Consider the following 27,415-nt stretch of genomic DNA (forward strand, 5'->3'; position numbering starts at 1 on the left):
AGCTATCATCTGGTGCTTCTCTCTCTCCTCCCCCCATCTTTTAAATCTACTTCTCAGCTTTTTACCTCTAGTCCTGCCGAAGGGTTTCGGCCTGAAACGTTGACTGTACTTTTTTCCATAGATGCTGCCTGGTCTGCTGAATTCCTCCAGCATTCTGTGTGTGTTAATCAATATGGAGGATCATTTAAGTTCTGCATTTGTCTACCTCAACGATTTGTTTGAGGACTGGCATATTTGAAAAATCACTGGACTCAATTTGAACCTTTAGCAAAAATTAAACATCAACAAATAGACTAAAACATTTATATATCATACTGGGTACATTATCCCGCAAGTCTAAATGCAAGCCTGTCAAAAAGGGGCAATCTAGAATTCTGCACTTGACCACTTGTACTTTTGGATTTTAACTATTTTAATTCTGAAATATGTGCATTCCTGAAGCCAGTAAGGAATTCTTAACAGAATAAAAGTTGACAGCTGTTGTTTAGAATAGGTAAGCAGAAAGCTGTTTAGGCAAGTATAGGATCTGAAGGCAATTATTATCAAATGCTGAGGATTGAAGTATCTTGTGTTGCTAGGTGGAGTTTAATAACAGCTGATAAATAATTGCTTCCTGACATAGCAATACAAATGCTTTCAAGAACTTAATGTAAAGAAAATTGCATACCAAACCGTCTCACTATTTGCAGCTCGCTTTCAAGTTAGATGGAATGATGACTTGGACAGAGAGTACATATTTTCACCATCACAGACTTAAAATGCTGCAGTTCCCTACCTGGCAGCAACATGGAGCCAATTCACTCCATTCTCAAGATAACAGGAGGTGTGAAGGTGTGAAAGGAAGGGAAGGGTATGGAAATCAAAATCAAATTTCACCAGGGAGGAAACGCTATTATTTCACTTTGTCTCTCATTCAAAGATGTAAAAAGAAAAACAACTTCAGAATAAGCACTGTGTAATTTTTAATTAAGACAACTTGCCACAAAGTTTTGCAGCATTCTTGATAAAAAAAAGTTTAAGGTAAAAGAACTCCTGAAGACATACAGGATTTGAAATGACTGGAAAAGAAAAATTCTTCTGTTGGCAATTCTGAGCTTGCAGAAATTTGCATAATAAATTAGTATATATGTCCCAGTTATACTTAGTTTGGTTATATTTAATCGGAAAAAGCTGCAGAAATTTGCGAACTCAGCCAGCTCCACATTTTCAAAATGTGATGCCTCAAAAGGGCAGCATCCATCATTAAGAACTCTCATCAGCCAGGACATAAGAACATAAGAAATAGGAGCAGGAGTAAGCCATCCAGCCCATTGAGCCTGCCCTGCCATTCAATAAGATCATGGCTGATCTGTCTGTAAACTCAGCTCCATCTACCTGCCTTTTCCTCATAACCCTTAAGACAGACAGACATACTTTATTGATCCCGAGGGAAATTGGGTTTCATTACAGTTGCACCAACCAGGAATAGAGTAGAAATATAGCAAAATAAAACCAGAAATAATTAAATAATAAGAAAATTATGCCAAGTGGAAATAAGTCCCAGACCAGCCTATCAACACTCCGAGGGAGGAGTTGTAAAATTTGATGGCCACAGGCAGGAATGACTTCCTATGACACTCAGTGTTGCATCTCAGTGGAATGAGTCTCTGGCTGACTGAATTCCCTTACTAAGTAAAAATCTATCTAACTGTATCTTAAATATATTTAGTGAAGAAGCCTCAACTGCTTTCCTGGGCAGAGAATTCCACAGATTCACCACTCTCTGGGAAAAACAGTTTCTCCTCATCTCAATCCTAAAGCTTCTCCCCCGAAACCTGAGGCAATGTCCCCTAGTTTGAGCCTCACCTACCAATGGAAATAACTTTCCTACTATTTTAACTAATCCTTTCAAAAGTTTATAAGTTTCTATAAGATCCCCTCTCATTCTTCTGAATTCCAGACATTATAGTCCCAGGTGACTCAATCTTTTCTCATAGATTAACCCCTTCATCTCTGGAATCAACCAGGTGAACCTCCTGTGCACTGCCTCCAAAGCCAGTATATCCTTCCTCAAGTATGGAGACCTAAACTGCACACAGTATTCCAGGTGCAGCCTCACCAGTACCCTGTATGGTTGTAGCATGACCTCCCTGCTCTTGAATTCATTCCCTCTAGCAATGAAGGCTAACATTCCGTTTGCCTTCTTGATAACCTGTTGTATCTGCAAGCCAACTTCTTGCAATTCACGCACAAGCACTCCAAATCCCTCTGCACAACAGCATGCTGTGGTCTTTCACCATTTAAGTAATAACCTGCTCTTCTATTATTCCTTCCAAAGTGGATGATCTCGCATTTACCAAAGGTTGTATTCCATCTGCCAGACCTTGGCCCACTTACTTAACCTATCTATATCCCTCTGCAGACTCTCCATATCCTCTGTACTATTTGCTTTTCCACTCAGTTTGGGGTCATCAGCAAATTTTGCTATGCTACACTCAGTCCCTTCTTCCAAATAATCAATGTAAATGGTAAACAGCTGTGGGCCCAGCACCAACCCCTGTGGCATGCACACTCCTCATTTCTACCCTCATGGAGAAGTTACAGGAGCCTGAAGACATACACTCAACATTTTAAGTACAGCTTCTTCCCCATTACCATCAGATTTCTGAATAGACAATGATCCCATGTACATTAACTCACTATAATTTTTGCTCTTTTTGCATAACTCATTTAAATTACTTTTTTGTAAATATTTCTTACTATAATAAATCATTTTTAAATTATGTATTGCAATGTACTGCAGCCTCAAAACAACACATGCCAGTGATATTAAAGCTGATTCTGATTATGGACCACACAGAAACATCAGTACATCATGTTATACATTCTTATGTCTATGGACAGTGTGAGGATAGATGTATGAAAATTAGAGCAAAAACTATGAATCAAAATCATGTTTATTATCACTGACATAGGATGTGAATTTTTTTTTTGCAGTAACCTTAAAGATGAAGTCTGCTTATTAAGAATTGATACAAAATTCAACAAGGAGTTCTCTAAAAATCAATGTAGAAGCCAGTGTACATGGCTTAATATACACAAATGAAGCTCCAACCTAACTTCAGGATCATTTACCCCAACATCAGTAATGGGGACATGGCTCAGAGTCCTCTCAGATATACAAAGCAAAACAAATCAAGACAGGCTTAGAAGCAAGGACTTGTCAAAGAATTGTTATTTGCTATTTAATTATTTGGACATTAATACAAATTTTCATTAACATTGCTGATCTAAAACTACAAAAGCCTTATGGAATCAGTAAACCTGGCAACCTCACTCCCCCTATCCCCCACCACCCGACTAAGAATGATTGCAGTTTCATAGTTGTTCTGGGTATAATACTATTCAAATCCATACTAATAAATATATTAAAAATGGTAGTGTGATAATCCAGATGTCCTTATGCAAAATGCCATTCTATTGCAAACGATTCTTGTCTTCTATATGAAATTGAAAATATTTCATGCCTATTATAAAGTTACTTCAAACCCAAAGACACCTAACCCTGTCTTTACTGAACAACAATTAGAGTTTGTCAATCATTACCTGACTTATGAAGAGCAATGTTGGATGACGGATATTCACTATATGACAAAAAAATACTTTACAGTGGCTTAAAGTTGAGAAATCACAGGAGTCTTTCTGTAACAACTAACACTAGTTGTTATAAAGTTTCCTTTGTCTCCATCGCTCCTTGTTATGAACTCAACTCAACACATACTCACAACTACCCCAGGAATCAATCCAACAATGACCCCATGAGCCTCAACTTCAGGTTTTTGAGTTAATTACCTTACCCTGCTGAAGTAACTTTGTAGCTCAGTGATTTTCCTTCCAAGGTACAATTAGAATTGCTGAATTCTGTTCCATTGATATCCCAATATACTTTGCTATGGACACTGCACTTTGCCTGCAACTTCAACACTGTATTCTGCATTGAGGATATTCCCATTCCCACACCCCCACCCCTCGCTTCATTCTACCTCAGTGTACTCATGTATGGAATGACCTGTCTGGATGGGATGCAAACAGAGTTTTACACAGTGTTTCAGAGACAATAATAAACCAATTACCAACTGGACAGTAGAGATAGCATTGTTCACTTTAATTTAACATTAAGTCTTGCACACCCTCTCCCTTCTGGCCCAAATAAACACTGCTAAATCTTTCATTCCCCTTTCCTGTCTGGTAGCTGTTTGAAAAGACAGGAGGTAGGCAAATGGGTGACAGTCAAGAGAGGCAGGGGGAGCAGACAGAGAGAGAAGAGCACTCCTCTGGCCGTTCCCATCAAAAATAAGTATACCGTTTTGGATACTGTTGGTAGGGATGACCTACCAGGAACAAGCTGCAGTGGTCCTGTCTCTGGTACTGAGGTTGGACCCTCGACTAGGAAGGGGAGGAGGGAAGAGAAGAGAGCGGTATTGATAGGGGATTCTATAGTCAGGGGGGCGGATAGGAGATTTTGTGGGGAAGATCAGGAGTCTCGGATGGTATGTTGCTTCCCTGGTGCCGGGGTCCGAGACATCTCAGATCGGGTGCAGGTTATTCTCGAGAGGGAGGGCAAGAATCCAGATGTTGTGGTCCATGAAGGGACCAATGACGTGGGCAGGATGAGTGAGGAGGTCCTGCATAGGGAGTTCAGGGAGTTAGGTGCGAAGCTGAAGAGCAGGACCTCCAGGGTAACAATCTCAGGATTGCTACATGTGCCATGTGCGAGTGAGGGAAGGAACAGAAAGATTATAAAGATTAATATGTGGCTGAGAGGATGGTGCAGGAGGGAGGGCTTCAGGTTTGTAGATAATTGGGCTTTGTTCCAGGGAAGGTGGGATCTGTTCCGAAGGGACGGTTTACACCTGAACTGGAGCGGTACTAACATTCTTGCAGGGAAGTTTGCTAGTGCTTGTTGGGGGGGGGGGGGGTGTTTAAACTAAATTTGCAGGGGGCGGGGATCCAGAATGTGAGAGAGGATAGCGAGAGGAAGAATAAAGGACAGGTGGGGACTACACGGTTCCAGAATATTAAGTGTGTAGTAGAGAAAGGTGAGGCGGAACAAGTGATAAGGAGGACACATGTACAGAGGGATGGTCTGACGGAACGTGAAGTTAAATGTGTTGAAAGAATAAGTAAATTTAGGAAGGACAACAAAATTCTAGGGATGTATAGCCCAATGGGAGTTCGGGGAGCTGGGTTAAGCACAATAGGCAGAGATTCAAACAAAGAGAGGAGAAATGGGCTAAAAATTCTATATCTGAATGCATGGAATGTCAGAAATAAGGCAGATGGGCTTGAAGCTCAGGTGCGAATGGGTAACTATGATGTTGTTGGGATAACAGAGACATGGCTGCAGGGAGATCAGACCTGGGAAATGAATGTACAAGGGTATACGTGCTATCATACGGACAGAAATGTGGGCAGAGTGGGTGGGGTGGCCCTGTTGGTGAGGAATGGGATTCAGTCCTTTGCAAGGGGGGACATAGGGTCAGGAGAAGTAGAGTCTGTGTGGATAGAACTGAGGAACAGTAAGGGCAAAAGGACCCAAATGGGTGTTGTCTACAGGCCACCAAACAGTAGCATGGATATTGGGTGCAAGTTGAATAGGGAGTTAACATTGGCATGTGGCAAAGGTAATGTTGCAGTAGTTATGGGGAATTTCAACATGCAGGTGAACTGGGAGGATCAGGTTGGTGCTGGACCACAGGAAAGGGAGTTTGTATGGATGGGCCAAGGACATAGGGTAACAGAGGAAATGAAGCAGATTGACATTCGGAAGGAAACAGTGATGAGAAGACTGATGGGACTGAAGGCTGACAAATCCCCAAGTCCAGATGGTCTGCATCCTAGGGTACTAAAGGAGGTGGCCCTGGAAATTGCGGATGCATTGGTAATCATTTTCCAATGTTCCTTAGACTCAGGATCAGTTCCTGAGGATTGGAGAATGGCTAATGTTATCCCACTTCTTAAGAAAGGAGGGAAGGAGAAAACAGAGAACTATCGACCTGTCAGCCTGACATCAGTGGTGGGGAAGATGCTAGAGTCCATTATTAAGGATGAAATAGTGGCATATCTAGATAGCATTGATAAGATTGGGCCGAGCCAGCATGGATTTACCAAGGGTAAATCATGCTTGACTAATCTATTGGAGTTTTTCGAGGATGTAACCAGGAAGTTAGATGGGGGAGATCCAGTGGATGTAGTGTACCTCGATTTTCAGAAGGCATTTGATAAGGTCCCACATAGGAGATTGCTGGGTAAAATCAAAGCTCAGGGCATCGGGGGGAAGACATTGACATGGATAGAAAACTGGTTGGCAGATAGAAAGCAAAGGGTAGTGGTGAATGGGTGTTTCTTGGAATGGCAGGTGGTGACTAGTGGGGTGCCACAGGGTTCGGTATAGGGACCACAGCTGTTTACAATTTATGTCAACAATTTAGATGAAGGCATTGAGAATTACATCAGCAAATTTGCTGATGATACTAAGCTGGGTGGCAGTGTGACGTGTGATGAGGATGTTAGGAGAATTCAGGGTGACTTGGACAGGCTGGGTGAGTGGGCAGATACTTGGCAGATGACGTTTAATGTGAATAAGTGTGAGGTTATCCACTTTGGGAGTAAGAACAGGAAGACAAATTATTATCTGAACGGTGTAGAGTTAGGTAAGGGAGAAATACAAAGAGATCTAAGAGTCCTTGTTCATCAGTCACTGAATGTGAATGAGCAAGTGCAGCAGGCAGTGAAGAAGGCTAATGGAATGTTGGCCTTTATTACAAAGGGAATTGAGTACAAGAGCAAGGAAATCCTCTTGCATTTGTACAGAGCCCTGGTGAGACCACACCTGGAGTATTGTGTACAGTTTTGGTCTCCAGGGTTAAGGAAGGACACCCTGGCTGTAGAGGAAGAGCAGCGTAGATTCACGAGGTTAATTCCTGGGATGTCTGGACTGTCTTACGCAGAGAGGTTAGAGAGACTGGGCTTGTACACGCTGGAATTAAGGAAATTGAGAGGGGATCTGATTGCAATTTATAAGATTATTAAGGACAAGATAGAGGCAGGAAATATGTTCCAGATGCTGGGAGAGTCCAGTACCAGAGGGCATGGTTTGAGAATAAGGGGTAGGTCATTTAGGACAGAGTTAAGGAAAAACTTCTTCTCCCAGAGAGTTGTGGGGGTCTGGAATGCACTGCCTCGGAAGGTAGTGGAGGCCAATTCTCTGGATGCTTTCAAGAAGGAGCTAGATAGGTATCTTATGGATAGCGGAATCAAGGGATATGGGGACAAGGCAGGAACCGGATATTGATAGTAGTTGATCAGCCATGATCTCAAAATGGCGGTGCAGGCTCGAAGGGCTGAATGGTCTACTTCTGCACCTATTGTCTAATATTTAATGTTACAAAATTATAATTTTGAATGATATTCTGAATGATTAAACAAAATCTCAGTAGTTACAATAGGGTTAACCAATTAGGTTTTAGGCGTGAGAGAAACGCAAGTGAATTATACATTCACAATTCGATACATCTTAACGCGGAAACAAACATTTTTAAAAATTGCTTACACCTACTCCTTGTAGTCTAATCAAACTAACACCACACAGTTTATAAACAGAGAATTCTGCATGCCAGGCACAAGAGACTGCAGATGCCAGAACCTGCAGCACCAAGTCTGCAGAAAGAACTGGCCTGCTGCGGTGTTTTAAGCCCAAACATCAGTAATTCCTTTCTCTCACAAATGCTACTTAACCTGTCAAGTTCCTCCAGAAGACTGTTTGTCCTCCTGCTTGCCAGTATCTCTAAAAGCTATGTGGGATAAAACTCAGGCATTTTCCATCTTACCATTGTATTGTGAATGTTGTAGTCTGAGGATAGACACTTGATGCTAGCTCCTTTTCTTTCTCCCTGGCATTGTTCTCACAGCTTATATAGTCATAGAACCGTGGTTCTCATAAAGCATAAAAGGATACTGAACTTTTGGTCAAGATATGGAATTGTGGAACATAAATTGTCTCTGACTGTACAGTTACCACTATTGCCTGAGGCATTCCTACTGTGCACTTCTGGCTAGATTATCAAATCTTTTTCATACTCGTTATATGACCTAATATTATAGAGTGCAACCATTTTTGGGTCACAAATCCACCAAAGAATGGACCAAAATGAACAAAAAATGCATGTGTCATTTCTAAATAGGTGTATTATTCAATGTGAATACAATTTGACACAATTTTGTGGGAATCAAAAGTATCTGTCCTTCAAATTATTAATAATAAGTCAGTTTCCATTAAACACCCTGAATAACATGCTGCCAGTTAGACATGGAATGTTTCCAGCATTGTTTAACATACTATTTCACATGCACAGATGGTTGAATAGATTAGCACAATGATTTTAGAAAGCAGCTTGATCTGACCTTGAATTGAAATGTTTAGTCAGGTATGAATAAAATACTGTAGAAACCACAGTATCCATTATTAACACACAGGTCCAGTAAATTGGTAGGATTCATCCACTTGAATACTCATCCAAACTCAAAATGATCATAGTGATCATACCTACCCAATACTGAAAGAACCAAGTGGATATGGAGAGGATGGTTCCAACAGTGAGAAGAGTCTACAGCTTCAGAAAAGAAGAATGTCCCTTTAGAACAAAGATGAGGAGAAATATCTTAGCAAGAGGGTGGCGAACCTGTGGAGTTCATTGGCACAGCCATCTATAGAGGCCAGGTCATTGGGTATGTTTACAGCAAAACAGATGGGTTCTGTATTAGTAAGATCATCAAAGGTTACAAGAAGACAGAAGAATGAGATTAAGAGGGAAAATTAATCAGCCATGATCAAATAGAGGAGTAAACTCAATGGGTCAAATTGCCTAATTCTGCTCCTCCATCTTATGAGCATTTACAGTGCAGGAAAATATCCCAGGACATCCCACAGAGTGTAATCAGAGAAAACATTTACGTTGAGCCCAAAGAGAAGGCAGTCCTCTTCTGGATTTAAACCTGAAAATGAGAATTTTAAATTTCAAGAGTTGTTTTTTTCTGGAACCAATATATATCAGCAAGTGCAGGGATAACATGGAAACTTGTTTCAAATTGGGCCAGATTTGGAAGAGCTCAAGCCAGAAGATTCTGTGGCTGTGAAGTGTGGAACAAGGCAGGGTAGGTATAAGCATATCAACCTTAAGTGCAAGGATGGACAAGTCAACTCCTTTTACTCCTATGGTTTTCTCTTCTGGAATTCTCTATTCAGCTTTATGGTAACTTGTTCTTCCTGTATCTCAAACCAGAGAAAATCTGCAGATGCTGAAAAATCAAAGCAATACACACAAAATGCTGGAGGAACTCAGCAGGCCCGATGAAGGGTCTTGACCGGAACGTCGACTGTTTACCCTTTTCCATGGATGCTTCTTGGCCTACTGAGTTCCTCCAGCATTTTGTGTGTGTTGCTCCTTCCTGTATCTGACAAGTTAATATCAACGAATAACAGACCAAAGGGACTAGGCTAGGGCATATTAAAACAATGGGGTGTACTTCATCTAATTTCTTCTCCCTACCCTGTCTTACTACTTCCTTCTAGTCCAACTGTAAGTCTTGCATTTTTAACAGTCAAACCAGATTCAATTAAATTAAATGAACTGGAATAATTGCTAGAGAACAAACCCAATTACACTTTTGCTATAGATGTCAGGCAAAGAGCATTTGAAATTATTTAAAGACACCAATCATCAAAATAAAAAGATGTCTATTCTGTTATCACAATTATGTTTTCTAAAGGTTCTGTGAAGCATAAATGCAGCGTATGAGTAGTTCTCAACAATAATAAACATCATTCATTCCAATATCAACACACACACTCCACTGGCATTCCAAATCACTGGTATTCCATTCAACTTAGCTAACCCTCCTCTAAACTGAGATATAATGAAATGATATTAATTACAAGCATCAGTTTCCAACGATCAGTTTTGAACAATGACACTGTTTTTCCCTTTCTGAAACTTTGAATAGAAGTCAAAACAAAATTATAGTAGTATTCTTCTACTGAAATATGATCTGGGAAAAATAAAGGTTAAAAAATTGTGGTCGAGTTCAGGTATGACAGCCTAGTTATTGGAGATAGTGCACATTTCCATTTTTCAGCGAAATGTGAAAATAGTACATTTAACAATTTAAATGGGATAGATGAAAAGAAAGCAGATACTATATTTACTCTATTTCTATATTTTCTATATTTTACTCTAGTAAGTAGAAGTGGAGAACATTTCCATCTCTACTGATCTCTGAAAACTAATACAGTTTTCTATTTTATAGATGAATCTCAAAAAAGACCAGAAGACATTGCAGCAAAATTAGACCATTTGTCCCATCAAGTCTGTTCTGCCATTTCATCATGGCTGATTTATTTTCCATATCAATCCCATTTTCTTGTCTTCGCCCTGTAAATTTTAACACCCCCCCCGCTAGTTAAGAACGTATCAACTTCTTTAAAAATAATGAGCAATTTCATTTTTCTATTTTTCAAGATTTTCATGTACTGTATAATAGTACAGTAACACTACTGCCAGCAATGCCTGTTGCTATCCTAACTGAATATTTCGACTCTGACTCAGATGAGCATGGACTTCCAGGCAGAGCAATAACCCTTGTGATATTCAAATAAAATTAGTTAGTAAAATATTGATACGTCACCATATTCTACCACAAGAATGAGCCCAGGAATGAAAGGGTTAAGGTATAAGGAGTATTTGATGGATCTGGGCCTGTATTCACTGAAGTTTTGAAGGGGTGGGGGAGGTCTCATTCAAATCTATCAAATATTGAAAGCAACACACACAAAATGCTGAAGGAACTCAGCAGGTCAGGCAGCATCTATGGAAATGAATAAATATTGAAAGGTCCAGTTAGAGTAGATGTGGAAAGTCTAGGACCAGTGAGCACAGCCTCAGAATACAAGGATGTCCTTTAGAACAGAAATCAGAAGGAATTTCTTTAGCCAGAGGGTAGTGAATCTCAGTAATTCATTGCCACAGATGTCTGTGGAGGCCTAGTCATTGGTATATTTAAGGCAGTAGTTGATAGGTTCTTAATTAACAAGAAGGTCAAAATTTAACAGAATCAGAACCAGGTTTATTATCACCCGGATGTGTCGTGAAATTTGTTAACTTCCCAGCAGCAGTTCAATGCAATACATAATATAGAAGATAAATAAAAATAAGTAAATCAATTACAGTATATGTATATTGCATAGATTAAAAATACTGCAAGAACAGAATTAATATATATTAATAAAGTAAGGTAGTGTCCACGTGTTCAATGGCAGAGGGGAAGAAGCTGTTCCTGAATCACTGTGCACCTTCAACTTCTGTACCTCCTACCTGATGGTAACAATGAGAAAAGGGCATGCCCTGGGTGCTGGGGGTCCTTAATAATGGGCACTGCCTTTCCGAGGCACTGGTCCTTGAAGATGTCCTGGGTACTTTGTAGGATAGTACCCAAGATGGAGCCGACTAAATTTACAACCCTCTGCAGCTTCTTTCTGTCTTGTGCAATAGCGCCCCCCCCCCACCATACCAGACAGTGATGCAACCTGTCAGAATGCTCTCCATGCTGCACCTATATAAGTTTTTGAGTGTTTTTGTTGACATTTCAAATCTCTTCAAACTCCTAATGAAGTATAGTTGCTTCTTTATAGCTGCATTGATATAGGACCAGGTTAGGTCCTCAGAGATCTTGACACCCAGGAACTTAAAACTGCTCTCTCTCTCCTCTTTTGAACCCTTTATGAGAATTGGTTTGCGTTCCTTCATCTGACCCTTCCTGAAGTGCACAATCAGCTCTTTCATCTTACTGACGTTGAGTGCCAGGTTGTTGCTGTGACAACACTTCACTAGTTGCTATATCTCGCTCCTGTACGCCCTCTCGTCTCCATCTGAGATTCTACCAACAATGGTTGCATCATCAGCAAATTTATAGATGGTATTTGAGTTATGGGCATAGAGAGAGTAGAGTAGTGGGCTAAGCATACATCCCTGAGGTGCAACAGTGTTGATCGTCAGCAAGGAAATATTATCACCAATACTCACAGACTGTAGTCTTCCGGTTAGGAAGTCGAGGATCCAATTGAGAGGGAGGTACAGAGGCCCAGGTTCTGTAACTTATCAATCAGGATCGTGGGAATGATGGTGTTAAATGCTGAGCTATAGTCAATGAACAGTATCCTGACATAGGTGTTTGCATTGTCCAGGTTGACTAAGGCCATGTGAAGAGCCACTGAAATTGCATTATGAGAAGGCAGGAGAACGGGATTGAGAGGGATAATAAATTAGCCATGATGGAATGGCAGAGCCGACTTCATGGCATGAATGGCCAAATACCGCTGCAATGTCTTCTGGTCTTTATGCAGTTTCACTTTCTTGCAGGTAGTAAATGCAAACATTTGGCATATGGTTATATATAATAGTATATTACTATGTTAGGATTTTGTTAGCGCTGCTATTTTGTGTGTCGTTGATTCGGGCGGACTGGCTCTGCAGCCTATAGTCAATGAATGATACAGTGCTCGATTGAATTGAACTGAGCTGAAACTGGACTGTTTTGTCGACTTTATGGTTGTTTTATATTCCGTGTTTTTCGCTTTTTTACCAATTGCATGAGGTGTTCTTGTTTTTTGTTTTGCTCATTGGGTTTTGATGCTTTTATTTGAATGGGTTTCGTGGTTTTCCTTGTTTCATGCTGTCTGTGGGAAGATGAATCTCAGGTTGTGTACTTCATACATACTTTGATAATAAATATACTTTGAATATGGCCCACTGTGATGATAAAAATGATTCAAAATATTTGATTTTTCCAAACACATCACCCAAATTACAGTAAATAGTTTTACACTGAATAAAATGGTTTGTTTAATTCTATAATTTACATCATTAAAAGGTACTTTTATTATGACTGACCAGATTACTTGGCAAGAAGTCACTAAGTGTTTCTTCATTAAGTGTATGGGAAAGATACCAAAATGAAACCTAGTCAACAGTCCAATGATATAACTAAAAATATCATGCATTTACACAAGACCTTTTGATGACCTCAAAATATCCGGTTGATGATTTGTACATTTTGTTAAAAAATGCACTAGCTTGTACTAATCAAGACTAGATTTCCTGAACTGAGCCAAGCTTTGATCACTGCTTAACTTTGGTTTAATGTTTCATCTGAAAGATAACTCCTCTAACATTGCAGAACTTACTATAATTATCAAACTGGATTACCTGTTCATATCCATTTAGTAAAGTCTAAACTTACAACTTTTTGACTCAAAAGACCTTTACCACTGAATCAAGAATCTTACTAATGATCAAAATAAAAATCTGATACTTCTATTTATAGATTGATCACCATTCAGGATGTTTCATAACAGTCACCGCTTTTTATGGGTTGCAAATCCCTGATAAAATTTTATCACTACGATTGCAGCATGCAAGAACATAAGAAATAGGAGTAGGAGTAACCAACTTGCCTGTCAAGCCTGCTCTGCCATTCAATAAAATCATGGCTGATCTGGCTACAGACTCACATTTTCCACCTACCTTGTCCTCTTTGCAGACTCTATGCATCTACACAATTAGCTTTTCCACTCAACCTAATGTCATCAGCATACTTAGATGCACTACACTCAATGCCCTCTTCCAAATTGTTAATATACATTGGGAACGGTTGTGGGTCCAGCAGTGAACCTGATTGCAAACTAATACTCATCAATGACTGCCGATCAGAGAAACACCTGTTTATCCCAACTCTTTGCATTCTGTTGGTTAATCAATCCATGCCACTACATTACCCCCAACAGCATGCATCCTTACCTATGGATAAGTCTTTTATGCAATATCTTATTGAATGCTTTCTGAAAATCCAACTATACAAAATCCACCTGTTCCCCTCTATCAACTATGTTTGTTATATCCTCAAAGAACTCCAGTAGGTTTGTCATACAGAGCCTGCCCTTAGTGAATCCAGGCTGCATCCATATCATTAAATTATTTCCATCCAGATGTCTTGCTCTTTCTTCCGTAATGATAGCTTCAAGCAATTTCCCAACTACAGATGTTAAGCTAACCAGCCTGTTACCTGCCTTTTGCCAGTGGCGTGAAATCCACGGGACCTGCCCAGTGTCAAGAGAATTTTGGTAAATTATCACTAATGCCTCAACTATAACCTCTTCTGTACCTTTCAGTACCCTAGGATGCACTGCATGATGACTAGGGGACTTATCAAACTTTGGGCCTGCTTAGTATTAGTGATAGTAATTGTATCAAGGTCTGCACCTCCCACTGCATACATAACATCTCTTTTTGACATGTTAGATGTGAGAATTTTAGTATGTATATCAAAGTTCAAAGTAAATTCATTATCTAAGTTCATACAGTATATATTACCATATACTACCTGGAGATTTATTTTTACAGGCATTTATAGGAAAAATTACAATAGGGTTTATGGAAACTACACATAAACAAAAACTGACAAATAACTACTGTGCAAAAGGAAACTGTACAAATAAAACTAAATAATACTTCATAATACTTAAAATAAATTTTATGCAACCTTCAAAACACCTAATACAAAGAAAATTATGCCCTCTCTATCTGTTTATACTCATGCTAACTAATGGGGAAACAGCATGCAGCTACAACACCTTTGGGAAATACCTCAAATCATTAAGAAGCTCCTAGACCAGGCATGGGCAAACTACGGCCTGGGGGCCATATGCGGCCCGTTAAGCTTTTTAATCCGGCCCGCAGAACTTGATGAAATTATATTAATAAACCTTGTTAATGTTTTTTCCCCGCAATTCTGGCGTTTTCCCAATAGATGACGCACTCTATATACATTGACCTTTGTTGAGGTGCAGCGTATTACTCCACATTTGCGCTTTACTCTTTGTTCGGCTCAACCTATTTGTGTGAACAGGCGTTCAGCGTCATGAACATCAACAAAGCCAGCCACAGATCCAAGTTAACTGACCAACACCTCAGATCCATCCTGAGAATCGCCACAACAAAACTAAATCCAGACTTTGATGCGCTGGCTAAAAAGGGAGACCAACAACAGTGTTCCCACTGAAATTAAAAATAAGTTTCTTTGTTGTGTTATGTAAAAAATGCATTTGAAAATATTTTTTTCAATAAGCCTTACATGTTACATGTCATTTCTGTTAAGTGATGGACATGAGTAGTGCGCAGGTGCACGTACGTTCTCAAAATAAAAAATGCGCTCCAGATCAAATAACGCGCTCAGCATACTGGCGCGCTGTCACTGTTCTGTCTTTGTGCTGATCGTTGTTGAGTTTTGGCACAGGGGACAATTGAATAAGAAGGAGCAGGACAAGTAGACCTGCATCTCCTACCGTTTTTGAAATAAAGACAGGCAGGAGGAGACTGATGATGATAATATCTTGAAGTATAACAGAATTTTCAATGCTTTAAAATAATAACTGTTACTATTAAAAAAGCTGTATTTTATTCATTTAATTTTCAGTGTTTTAAAAGTCATTTCAATAAGTAGCTATATACCATGGGACTTCAAAGACAGATATTTTGTTGTAATGCATTTGTTCATTTTCAATTGAAATTAAAGCACATGTTTTCTACATATCCCATGATATTTTATTTTCTCTTATGAGGTTTATTACCAAAACACCCCGTCCATCTGCTCCTGGTCCGGCCCCCCTGTCAAATTTTAGAACCCTTTGTGGCCCACAAGTCAAAAAGTTTGCCCACCCCTGTCCTAGACCAATGGTTCCAAACCTGTGGTCCATGGACTCCTTGCTTAATCGTATTGGTCTATGTCCTAAACAATGTTGGACCACAACACTACTGTCTCAGCTCAGCATCCTATGTACCTATTTAGGAAACAGACAAGGCCAAACATTTTATAGTGGGAAAGAAGTAAGATTTTACTTAAGAAAGGAGGTTTCCAGGTTGCAAGATGATCCCTCAATCTTCCAGTACTACCATCTAAATGTATTTATACAGTTGGCCCTCCTTATCCACGGGAGATTGGTTCTGAGACCCCCCGCGGATACCAAAAATCGCGGATGCTCAAGTCCCCTATTTAACCTGAATCAGTGTGGTGATCTTTAGCACCCAGCAGAGCCCTGGACTGTATTTAACATGTTCAGAGCGGTGGACATTAGGACCTGGTGTAGCTCTGAATCCACGGTGTTTCTGTTCACAAAAATAATCACGATCGTGATTGAAAATAAGGTGGAAGTAATAAAGCAATTGGAAAGAGGTGAAACACCATCGGTCATTGGAAAAGCATTAGGCTACAGTCGGTCAACGATCGGAACAATTTTAATGGAGCATTTGAAAGGCCCTGCCCCGCTGAAAGCTACAATTATTACTAAGCAACAAAGTGGTTTAATTATTGACATACGTATGCTTCTTAAGTGTTTTATATGCATAGAAAGGTAAAATATGTACCTTTGACTAACATTCACTTGACTAACGTTTGACTAACTGACGCTAAAGAATACCGGATGTACCTGTTCTGTCTTCAAATCCGACTTAAAGATGGACTCAGGAATGGAACTCATTCATAACCTGGTGACTGCCTGTACTTTTTAAGTCATTTCTAGACTACTTATAATACCTAATACAACGTAAATGCTATGTAAATAGTTGTTATACTGTATTGTTTAGGGAATAATGACAAGAAAAAATAGTCCGTACATGCTCAAACAACGAGAGCTGGAGAGAGAACATCCGGGTTTTCCCGATCTGCGGTTGGCTGAATCGGCACATGCGGAATCCGCGGATAAGGAGGGCCGGCCGTACTTACAATTTCTTTTAATCTCCACTTTCCAAAGATACTTGGAAACTTCTTTAGAACTTGGGATAAAACAAGAGGAAGTCAAGAACATTGGCTATATAGATAGAAACATAGAAAATAGGTGCAGGAATAGGCCATTTGGCCCTTGGAGCCTGCACCGCCATTCAGTATGATCATGGCTGATCATCCAACTCAGAACCCTGTACCTGCTTTCTCTCCATACCCCCGATCCCTTTAGCCACAAGGGCCATATGTAACTTCCTCTTAAATATAGCCAATGAACCGGCCTCAACTGTTTCCTGTGGCAGAGAATTCCACAGATTCACCACTCTCTGTGTGAAGAAGTTTTTCCTCATCTCGGTCCTAAAAGGCTTCCCCTTTATCCTTAAACTGCGACCCCTCGTTCTGGACTTCCCCAACATTAGAAACAATCTTCCTGCATCTAGCCTGTCCAATCCCTTCAGAGTTTTATACGTTTCATTAAGATCCCCCCTCAGTCTTCTAAATTCCAGTGAGTATAAGCCTAGTCGATCCAGTCTTTCTTCATATGAAAGTCCTGCCATCCCAGGAATCAATCTGGTGAACCTTCTCTGTACTCCCTCTATGGCAAGAAAGTCTTTCCTCAGATTAAGGGACCAAAACTGCACACAATATTCTAGGTGCGGTCTCACCAAGGCCTTGTACAACTGCAGTAGAACCTCCCTGCTCCTGTACTCAAATCCTTTTGCTATGAATGCCAACATACCATTTGCCTTTTTCACCGCCTGCTGTACCTGCATGCCCACCTTCAATGACTGGTGTACAATGACACCCAGCATCTCCTTTTCCTAATCGGCCACCGTTCAGATAATTATCTGTTTTCCTGTTCTTGCAACCAAAGTGGATAATCTCACATTTATCCACATTAAATTGCATCTGCCATGAATTTGCCCACTCACCTCACCTATCCAAGTCACCCTGCAACCTCTTAGCATCCTCCTCAAAGCTAACAACGCCGCCCAGCTTCGTGTCATCCGCAAACTTGGAGATGCTGCATTTAATTCCCTTGTCTAAATCATTAATATATATTGTAAACAACTGGGGTCCCAGCACTGAGCCTTGCAGTATCCCACTAGTCACTGCCTGCCATTCTGAAAAGGTCCTGTTTACTCCCACTCTTTGCTTCCTGTCTGCCAACTAATTCTCTATCCACATCAATACCATACCCCCAATACCGTGTGCTTTAAGTCTGCACACTAATCTCCTGTGTGGGACCTTGTCAAAAGCCTTTTGAAAATCTAAACATACCACATCCACTGGCTTTCCCCTATCCACTCTACTAGTTAAATCTTCAAAAAATTCTATAAGATTCGCCAGACATGATTTTCCTTTCACAAATCCAGGCTGACTTTGTCCGATGATTTCACCTCTTTCCAAATGTGCTGTTATCATATCTTTGATAACCGACTCTAGCATTTTCCCCACCACCAATGTCAGACTAACCGGTCTATAATTCCCCGGTTTCTCTCTCCCTCCTAATGGAGGTTACATTAGCCACCCTCCAATCCTCAGGAGCTAATCCAGAATCTAAAGAGTTTTGAAAAATTATCACTAATGCATCCACTATTTCTTGGGCTACTTCCTTAAGCACTCTGGGATGCAGACCATCTGGCCCTGGGGATTTATCTGCCTTTAATCCCTTCAATTTACCTAACACCACTTCCCTACTAACATGTATTTCCCTCAGTTCCTCCATCTCACTAGACCCTCAGACCCTTACTATTTCCGGAAGATTATTTATGTCCTCCTTAGTGACGACAGAACCAAAGCAGTTATTCAATTGGTCTGCCATGTCTTTGTTCCCTATGATCAATTCACCTGTATCTGACTGTAAAGGACCTACATTTGTCTTGAACAATCTTTTTCTTTTCACATATCTATAAAAGCTTTCGCAGTCAGTTTTTATGTTCCCTGCCAGCTTACTCTCATAATCTTTTTTCCCTTTCCTAATTAAGCCCTTTGTCCTCCTCTGCTGGTCTCTGAATTTCTCCCAGTCCTCAGGTGTGTCGCTTTTTTTTGCTAATTTATATGTTTTTTCTTTGGACTTGATACTATCCCTAATTTCCCTTGTCAGCCACGGGTGCACTACCTTCCCTGGTTTATTCTTTTGCCAAACTGGGATGAACAATTGTTGTAGTTCATTCATGCGATCTTTAAATGCTTGCCGTTGCATATCCACCGTCCACCCTTTAAGCATCATTTGCCAGTCTACCTTAGCTAATTCACGTCTCATACCTTCAAAGTTACCCTTCTTTAAGTTCAGAACCTTTGTTTCTGAATTAACTATGTCACTCTCCATCTTAATGAAGAATTCCACCATATTACGATCACTCTTACCCAAGGGGCCTTGCACGACAAAATTGTTAACTAACCCTTCCTCATTGCTCAATACCCAATCTAGAATGGCCTGCTCTCTAGTTGGTTCCTCGACATGTTGGTTCAGAAAACCATCTCGCATACATTCCAAGAAATCCTCTTCCTTAGCACCCTTACCAATTTGGTTCACCCAATCTATATGTAGATTGAAGTCACCCATTATAACTACTGTTCCCTTATTGCACGCATTTCTAATTTCCTGTTTCATGCAATCCCAAACCTCACTACTTACTGTTAGGTGGCCTGTACACAACTCCCACCAGCGTTTTCTGCCCCTTAGTGTTATCCAGCTCTACCCATATCGATTACATATCCTCCAGGCTAATGTCCTTCCTTTCTATTGCGTTAATCTCCTCTCTAACCAGCAATGCTACCCCACCTCCTTTTCTTTCCTGTCTATCCCTCCTGAATATTGAATATCCCTGGATGTTGAGCTCTCATCCTTGGTCACCGTGGAGCCATGTCTCTGTGATCCAAACTATATCATATTCATTAGTAATTATCTGCACATTCAATTCATCCATCTTGTTACGAATGCTCCTCGCATTGACACACAAAGCCTTCAGGCTTGTTTTTACAACACTCTTAGCCCTTATACAATTATGTTGAAAAGTGGCTCGTTGGCTTTTTGCCCTGGATTTGCCTGCCTGCCACTTTTACTTTTCACCTTACTACTTTTTGCTTCTACCCTCATTTTACATCCCTCTGTCTCTCTCCACTTGTTCCCATCCCCCTGCCACATTAGTTTAAAGCCTCCTGAACAGCAGTAGCAAACACTCCCCCTAGGACATTGGTTCCAGTCCAGCCCAGGTGCAGACCGTCCTGTTTATACTGGTCCCACCTCCCCCAGAACTGTTTCCAATGCCCCAGAAATTTGAATCCCTCCCCCTTGCACCATTTTTTAAGCCACATATTCATCTGAAATATCCTCCTATTTCTACTCTGACTAGCACGTGGCACTGGTAGTAATCCAGAGATTATTACCTTTGTGATCCTACTTTTTAGTTTATCTCCTAACTCCCTAAATTCACCTTGTAGGACCTCATCCTGTTTTTTACCTATATCGTTGGTACCTATATGCACCACGACCACTGGCTGTTCACCCTCCCATTCCAGAATGTCCTGCAGCCGCTCAGATACATCCTTGACCCTTGCACCAGGGAGGCAACATACCAAACTGGAGTCTCGTTTGCGGCCACAGAAACGCCTATCTATTCCCCTTACAATCGAATCCCCTGTCATTGTAACTCTCCCACTCCTTTTCCTTCCCTCCTGTGCCGCAGAACCACCCATGCTGCAATGAACTTGGCTGCTGCTGCCTTCCCCTGATGAGACATCTCCCCCAACAGTATCCAAAACAGTAAATCTGTTTAGGAAGGAGATGACCTCAGGGGACTCCTGCACTACCTGCCTACTGCTATGCTGTCTAGTGGCCACCCCTTCACTTTCTGCCTGTGTAGCCTTTACCTGCGGTGTGACCAACTCACTGAATGTGCTATTCACGACTTTCTCATCATCGCGGATGCTCCAGCATGAATCCAATCGCAGCTCCAGACGCTCAATGCGGTTACCAGAAGCTGCAGTTGGACACACTTCCTGCACACATAGTCATCAGGGACACTGGAAGTATCCCTGATTTCCCACATGCTACAGGATGAACAAACCACGGGGCCGATCTCAGCTGCCATGACCTACCCAATACTTGCCTCAACTTTTGAAACTTTCTCCTTTGTAAGGAACTTACCCTGCCTTACCTCACTTGGAGTGAAGCTCATCCTCAGCCTCTCGAGTCAAAGCCTCAAATCTCCACTCCTTCACTGGCCGCTTTCCATGATTCACAAAGTTAGATCATTGCTTTGTAGAGGTCAAGGACAATCCTACCGCCAGCAGATAAATTGGGACATGCTTAGTTTTCCTGGTAAACGGAAGGAGTTTCACTTAAGGTATTTTGTCTCTATGGGCCACATAAAGGAAATGTTTTACATTTTTGGCTTTAAATACCTCACACTATCTGTACTAACTTTAGAATTCCTATTTAAAAATCATCTCCCAATGAACAACACTATAGTAACCATTTCCAAATCCTGAAGTCCAATAACTTAGAATTAAGCAAACCAGAAAATAATTTTAAGTAAGTGTAAAGTAGCACCATTTTCCCATGGTTTCAGGACAGAGATTACCTAGCTATTACAGTAAACCTCCCTGATTAGACATGAGGCTATGAATGGTTATAGATCTGTGTTTTTTTTTCCAGTAAATGCTGCAGATTGTCTCATGAAACCAGGCAAGATCAATACATCAGACTTTTTGAAAGATTTCCTTTGACGTCTCACTCATTTGTCTGTTTGAGGGCCAACACAGTCAAATAATACACTTTGTTATAACAAATTTGTTTGCCTCTCATTTTCCCAGTCTTACAACAGCAGATAACTATAGCTTGCCAAACTATAGATAGTGGTTGGTTGCCAAAATGTAACAGATAATATAGGAGCTCCACTCGTTCTACATTCATGACTGTGTGGCTAAGCACAGTTCAAATGTCATTTATAAATTCTCAGGTGACTCCACTGTTGGTATAATCTCAAATGGCACAAAGAGGTGGTGTACAGGAGTGAGATAGATTGGCTGGATTGAGTGCTGTTGCAGCAATAACTGCGCACTCAATGTCAGCAGACCGAGGAAATTGATTGTGAACTTCAGGAAATGGAAGATGGGAGAACATGCTCCAGTCCTCATTGAGGGAGGTTAGCAGTGGAAAGAGTGAGCAGTTTTAAGTTCTTGGTCATCAACATCTCAGAGAACAATCATTGAAGCAATCACGAAGAAGGCACATCAATGACTTACTCTTCATTACGAGGTTGAGATTTGGTATGTCAACAAAAAGATCTTGGCAAATTTCTTTAGTACAGTGGAGAGCATTCTAACCTTAATGCATCACAGTCTGGTACGCAGGCTCAAATGCACAGGATCGAAAGAGACTGCAAACTCAGCTAACTCCATCACAGGCACAACCCTTCCCATCACTGAGGATATCTTCAAGAGGTGCTGCCTCAAGTAAATGCATCATCTTTGAGGGCCCTCACGAGCTGGGACATGCCATCTTGCTACCATCAGGGAAGAGATATAGAAGCCTGAAGACTCGCACTCAATGATTCAGAAATAACTCATATTTAATCATCATATTTCTTCCATCATCATAATTCTGAACAGATAACAAACCTTTTTTTATTGCACTTCATTTATTTTGTAATTTATGGTAATCTATATCTTTGCCCTGTACTGCTGCTACTAAACAAATTTCACATCCTATAACACTGATAATAAACCCAATTCTGATTCTGAGAATTGATATCCTTAAAGCAGATCAGTAAGGGTAAAAAAACAATAGGTTGAAGGGTAGTTGAGAAGAAGTGAAGGGATATCATGCAAATTAACACTCGATTACCAGTATTGGGCTGTGTGACTTCTTTCTTAGCTTTTTTTAGGAAGATGGGGTTGTTAGTAATTGGCTGAGCCTTCACAAGATCAAAAAGATGAGAATTTTTAAGAAGATTTATTTTTACAATTAATTTTTTGTGCAAAGCATCATGCCTGCTAAAAAGTAAATTACACCAAAATCCATTACAATTTAGCTACTCAGCTGGACTCATTACAAGGATGAGGGTCATGGTCAAGTTACCAGTCCTTTCTTAAATAGTATGATCAAAAACAGATGAGCTGTTTTTTTAATCAACATGTTTATAGTTAATTCCTCGAGCAAGGCAGTGTAAAGTATTCATAAGGTTTTGATTCTGAATCTGAACACTTGCCAAATGCTGCATATCGCTTAGCTACAGTAGAAATCAGAATTCTCCTGTCTTCCCTATATTTCCATGGTTTCTGGAAGGATTGTCAGGATTCTGAAGAAATACTGGATTAATATCATCTATAAACATGTAAGGATGTTCAAATCATCCTCATGGAGGGTCAAAGATGACCTGGGGCTCAGGACAGCTGGTGTTTACTGGATTCCCAGTAAATGCCATACGGGATGCACCGTAAAAACCTGCATCAAGGAGCACAGAAGGTGTATCTATTTGGGTTACCTGGAGAAATCGGTGGTAGCAGACCATGACATTTGCAGTGGCCATAGTAAACAAGGTGGGACTGCAGAGACATGATGGGATGAGGACTAACCAATCTGAAGGGACAGACAACAGGGGTATAAATACCACCGGACTAGACATGCCCAGGCATCATCCCTGATGAAGATGGCAGAGTTTATCACTAAAACGGTTAAAATCAATACCTGTACCCACTGAAGCAAGAACTTATTTAGACTTCTCCAAGTTAGACCCATTCCAACCAAAAGATTGCCTTACATTCCTGTATAATGTTATGGGGACATGATGCATCATCAGATGTGCTAAATATCTTATCTTCTCTGTCAGATGTATTGGCCTGACTAATAATTGCATCTAATTATTATTTTAAAGAGAGATTATCTGATCATTATCACATTGGTGTATGAAGGAGCCTGCCATGCTTTAATTAGCTGTTGTTTTCGTACTTTACAGCAGTGATAACACTTCCAATGTGCGCTTTTTAAAGCATTTTGCCACATTCTGGCACATAAATTTAAGTAGCACGAAGACGAGAAAATCTGCAGATGCTGGAAATCCAAGCAATACACATGAAGTGCTTGAGGAACTCAGCAAGCCAGGCATCTATGGAAAAGAGTAAACAGTCCACGTTTCAGGCTGAGTCCTGTTGAAGAATCTTTGCCTGAAATGTCAACACATGTTGTCTGGCCTGTTGAGTTCCTCCAGCATTTTGTGTGCGTTGCATATGAACTTAATTATTTATCTTTCCACTAATTTGAATGCAGTTGTCTCAACTACCCTACCTTTTGATCAGGTGATTATAAATATATGATTCATGCATTTTGCCTATAAATTCACTGAACATTTCAGTGTAGTACTGAATAGTTTTGATTTATTCAGAAACCTTGTCATTTGAAAAGTTAAACCACCTACCTTTTAAAGAGGATGTTAATAGACACCAGGAGAATCAAGGTAATGTCTTGGTTAACATCTCTCCCTCAACAAACAATCAAAATCTGATTAGCTAGTCATCAATCCGACGACTGATGATGGGATGTTAGTATATATAATTTGGAAACTCCTTTCGATCACTTCCTACAAACATGATAAGATGCTTAACAGCAAATTGAACTTCCAAGTTAGTTCTGACTGGTAAACAAACGAAGAGAAGATTAAGTTATGTATAAATATGACACGGCTGTTTAGACATTTGCACTGTTAGAACTCGGATAATTATGTGCAGTGAGGGTTAAAGAGTTCCCGTAAATCGTACCTAGGCCTTGCCTGTTCGGACAGCTCGGCTCAATCCTTCTCCCTAACTAGGATCTCTCCTAGCTTTCACACAACTACGCCTCCTTAGGGAGGAAGGGACTCAACAGAACCCCACCGCTTCTGTACTATCATCCCACTACCTAGAGGCGGACCTCACTCTCTCTCACCGCCCCCTCAGGCTCGTCGTCTCGACTTGCTTTTCCGGCCGCACCCCCCGATACAGAACGTGCAGTTTCTCACACTCTGCGGATTAAGTGCCAGCGCTGCGCCGGAGGACCAACCGCAGGCGGCGCTGAGCCGGAGGACCTCCGACCGTTGTGAGGCGCTGACCCGGAGGACCAACCGCAGGCGGCGCTGAGCCGGAGGACCTCCAACCGTTGTGAGGCGCTGATCCGGAGGACCTCCAACCGTGGAGAGGCGCTGCAGGCGAACGAGTCGCCGACAGCACAACCATGTGAATGCACTTCCCAACGCGATTACCGTGCTGTTCGCTGCCCGCCGTTCCTGCGTTAATCAACACAATGAACCCCATTCCCCTTCAGCGTGAAGTGACCTTTAGTTCGCGCTTTGGATTCAGTATATTTTCAAATTTGATTAGAACTTCAAGACAGAATATTTACAAAAGGCAAGCAGGAGATGTTATTTAAAATATTTGTCGACGGCTAATAATGCTTTAATAACTTCTCTCTTTGACATTCTTTGTGAATCCAATCTTTGTTTTCTTTTACTTGGTCTTTGCTCTCAAAGCTGCGACTACTGCAGTACAGAGAAAGGCTGCGCTATGGGGGGGGGGGGGGAGGTTGTTTGGATGCGAATTGATACTGGGGCATCATTATTTATACTGTCAAAAGACCAATGACGCTACTTAGAAGAAGGGAGAGGAATTCTCTTTAATGTCCTAAGCTATGGGCCGCCCCATAATAACAGGGATATCGAGGAGCAGATAGGGAAACAGATCCTGGAAAGGTGTAGTAATAACAGAGTTGTGATGGGAGATTCCAATTATCGATTGGCATCTCCCTAGAGCAAGGGGTTCAGATGGGTGGATTTTGTTAGGTGTGTTCAGGAAGGTTTCTTGACACAATATGTAGTTATTGGGAAATGAACCTGGTCAGTGGGAGAGCATTTTGGAGATAGTGATCAATAGCATTGGAGAGGGATAGGAACAGACAAGTTAGAAAAGTGTTTAATTGGAGTAAGGGGAATAATGAGGCTATCAGGCAGGAAATTGGAAGCTTAAATTGGAAACAAATGTTCTCAGGGAAAAGTACAGAAGTAATGTGGCAAATGTTCAGGGGATACTTGTGTGGAGTTCTACAAACACATGTTCCAATGAGACAGAGAAGTTATGATAGGGTACAGGAACCATAGTGTGCATAGGCTGTAGTAAATCTAGTCAAGAAGAAAAGAAAAGCTTACAAAAGGTTCAGAGAGCTAGGTAATGTTTCAGATCTAGAAGATTATAAAGCTAATAGGAAGGAGCTTAAGGAAATCGGTAGAGCCAGAAGGGGCCATGAGAAGGCCTTGGCAGGCAGGATTAAGGAAAACCCCAAGACATTCTAAAAGTATGTGAAGAGTAAGAGGATAGGACGTGAAAGAATAGGACCTATTAAGTGTGACAGTGGGAAAGTGTGTATGGAACTAGAGGAAATAGCAGAGGTACTTAATGAATACTTCAGTATTCACTATGGAAAAGTATCTTGGTGATTGTAATGATGACTTGCAGCAGATTGAAAAGCTTGAGCATGTAGATATTAAGAAAGAGGATGTGCTGGAGCTTTTGGAAAGTATCAAGTTGGATAAGTCGCCAGGACTGGATGAGATGTACCCCAGGTTACTGTGGGAGGCGAGGGAGGAGATTGCTGAGCCTTTGGTAATGATCTTTGCATCATCAATGGGGTTGGGAGAGGTTTCAGAGGATTGGAGGGTTGCGGATGTTGTTCCTTTATTCAAGAAAGGGAGTAGAGATAGCCCAGGAAATTAAAGACCAGTGAGTCTTACCTCAGTGGTTGGTAAATTGATGGAGAAGATCCTGAGAGGCAGGATTTATGAACATTTGGAGAGGTATAATATGATTAGTATTAGTCAGCATGGATTTGTAAAGGGCAGGTTGGGCCTTACAAGCCTGATTGAAGTTTTTGAGGATGTGACTGAACACATTGATGAAGGAATGCAGTAGATGTAGTGTATATGGATTTCAGGAAGGCATTTGATAAGGTACCCCATGCAAGGCTACTGAGAAAGTAAGGAGTCATGGGATCCCAGGGGACATTGATTTGTGGATCCAGGACTGGCTTGCCCATAGAAGGCAAAGAGTAGTTGTAGATGGGGCATATTCTGCATGGAGGTTGGTCACTATTGGAGTGCCTCAGGGATATGTTCTGGGAGCCTCACTCTTGGTGATTTTTATAAATGACCTGGACGAGGAAGTGGAGGGATGGGTTAGTAAGTTTGCTGATGACACAAAGCTTGGAGGTGTTGTGGATAGCGTGGAGGGCTGTCAGAGGTTACAGAGGGACATTAATAGGATGCAAAACTGGGCTGAGAAGTGGCAGTTGGAGTTAAACCCAGGTAAGTGTGAAGTGGTTCATTTTGGTAGTGATGCAGCATCAATAACTCTCTGAGACATGAGGCGAGATAATCGGCTTTTATTGACTGGAAGAAAGAACAAGCAGCAATTGACCACCATGCTACGTCCTGGAGACTGAGGGCTGGGCTCAGGCCTCAATCGCCTTTATACCGGGGTCTGTGGGAGGAGCCACAGGAGCAGTCAGCGGTGGTGGGGG

The 27,415-nt window shown here is 41.0% G+C and overlaps 2 protein-coding genes across 8 annotated transcripts in view; one reads left to right on the forward strand and one right to left on the reverse strand.

The window, feature by feature from the left end:
• The window catches only part of p4ha1b (prolyl 4-hydroxylase, alpha polypeptide I b), a 100,636-nt gene extending 75,789 nt beyond the window's left edge, over positions 1-24,847 (reverse strand). For 2 of the 5 annotated variants that reach the window (XM_059946496.1, XM_059946494.1), the window contains exon 1: positions 24,631-24,847. The gene's annotated coding sequence lies outside the window, so the exon portion shown is untranslated. Of the gene's footprint in view, positions 1-16,760; positions 16,920-21,029; positions 21,170-24,290; positions 24,453-24,630 lie in introns of those variants that run through there. The other 3 variants (XM_059946495.1, XM_059946492.1, XM_059946491.1) reach the window with 3 other exon arrangements.
• The window catches only part of nudt13 (nudix (nucleoside diphosphate linked moiety X)-type motif 13), a 32,047-nt gene continuing 20,215 nt past the window's right edge, over positions 15,584-27,415 (forward strand). The window contains exon 1 of one of the 3 annotated variants that reach the window (XM_059946499.1): positions 15,584-16,634. The gene's annotated coding sequence lies outside the window, so the exon portion shown is untranslated. Of the gene's footprint in view, positions 16,635-25,093; positions 25,255-27,415 lie in introns of those variants that run through there. The other 2 variants (XM_059946500.1, XM_059946497.1) reach the window with 2 other exon arrangements.

Source organism: Hypanus sabinus, chromosome 21 (assembly GCF_030144855.1).
Source record: "Hypanus sabinus isolate sHypSab1 chromosome 21, sHypSab1.hap1, whole genome shotgun sequence".
Lineage (NCBI taxonomy): Eukaryota > Metazoa > Chordata > Chondrichthyes > Myliobatiformes > Dasyatidae > Hypanus > Hypanus sabinus.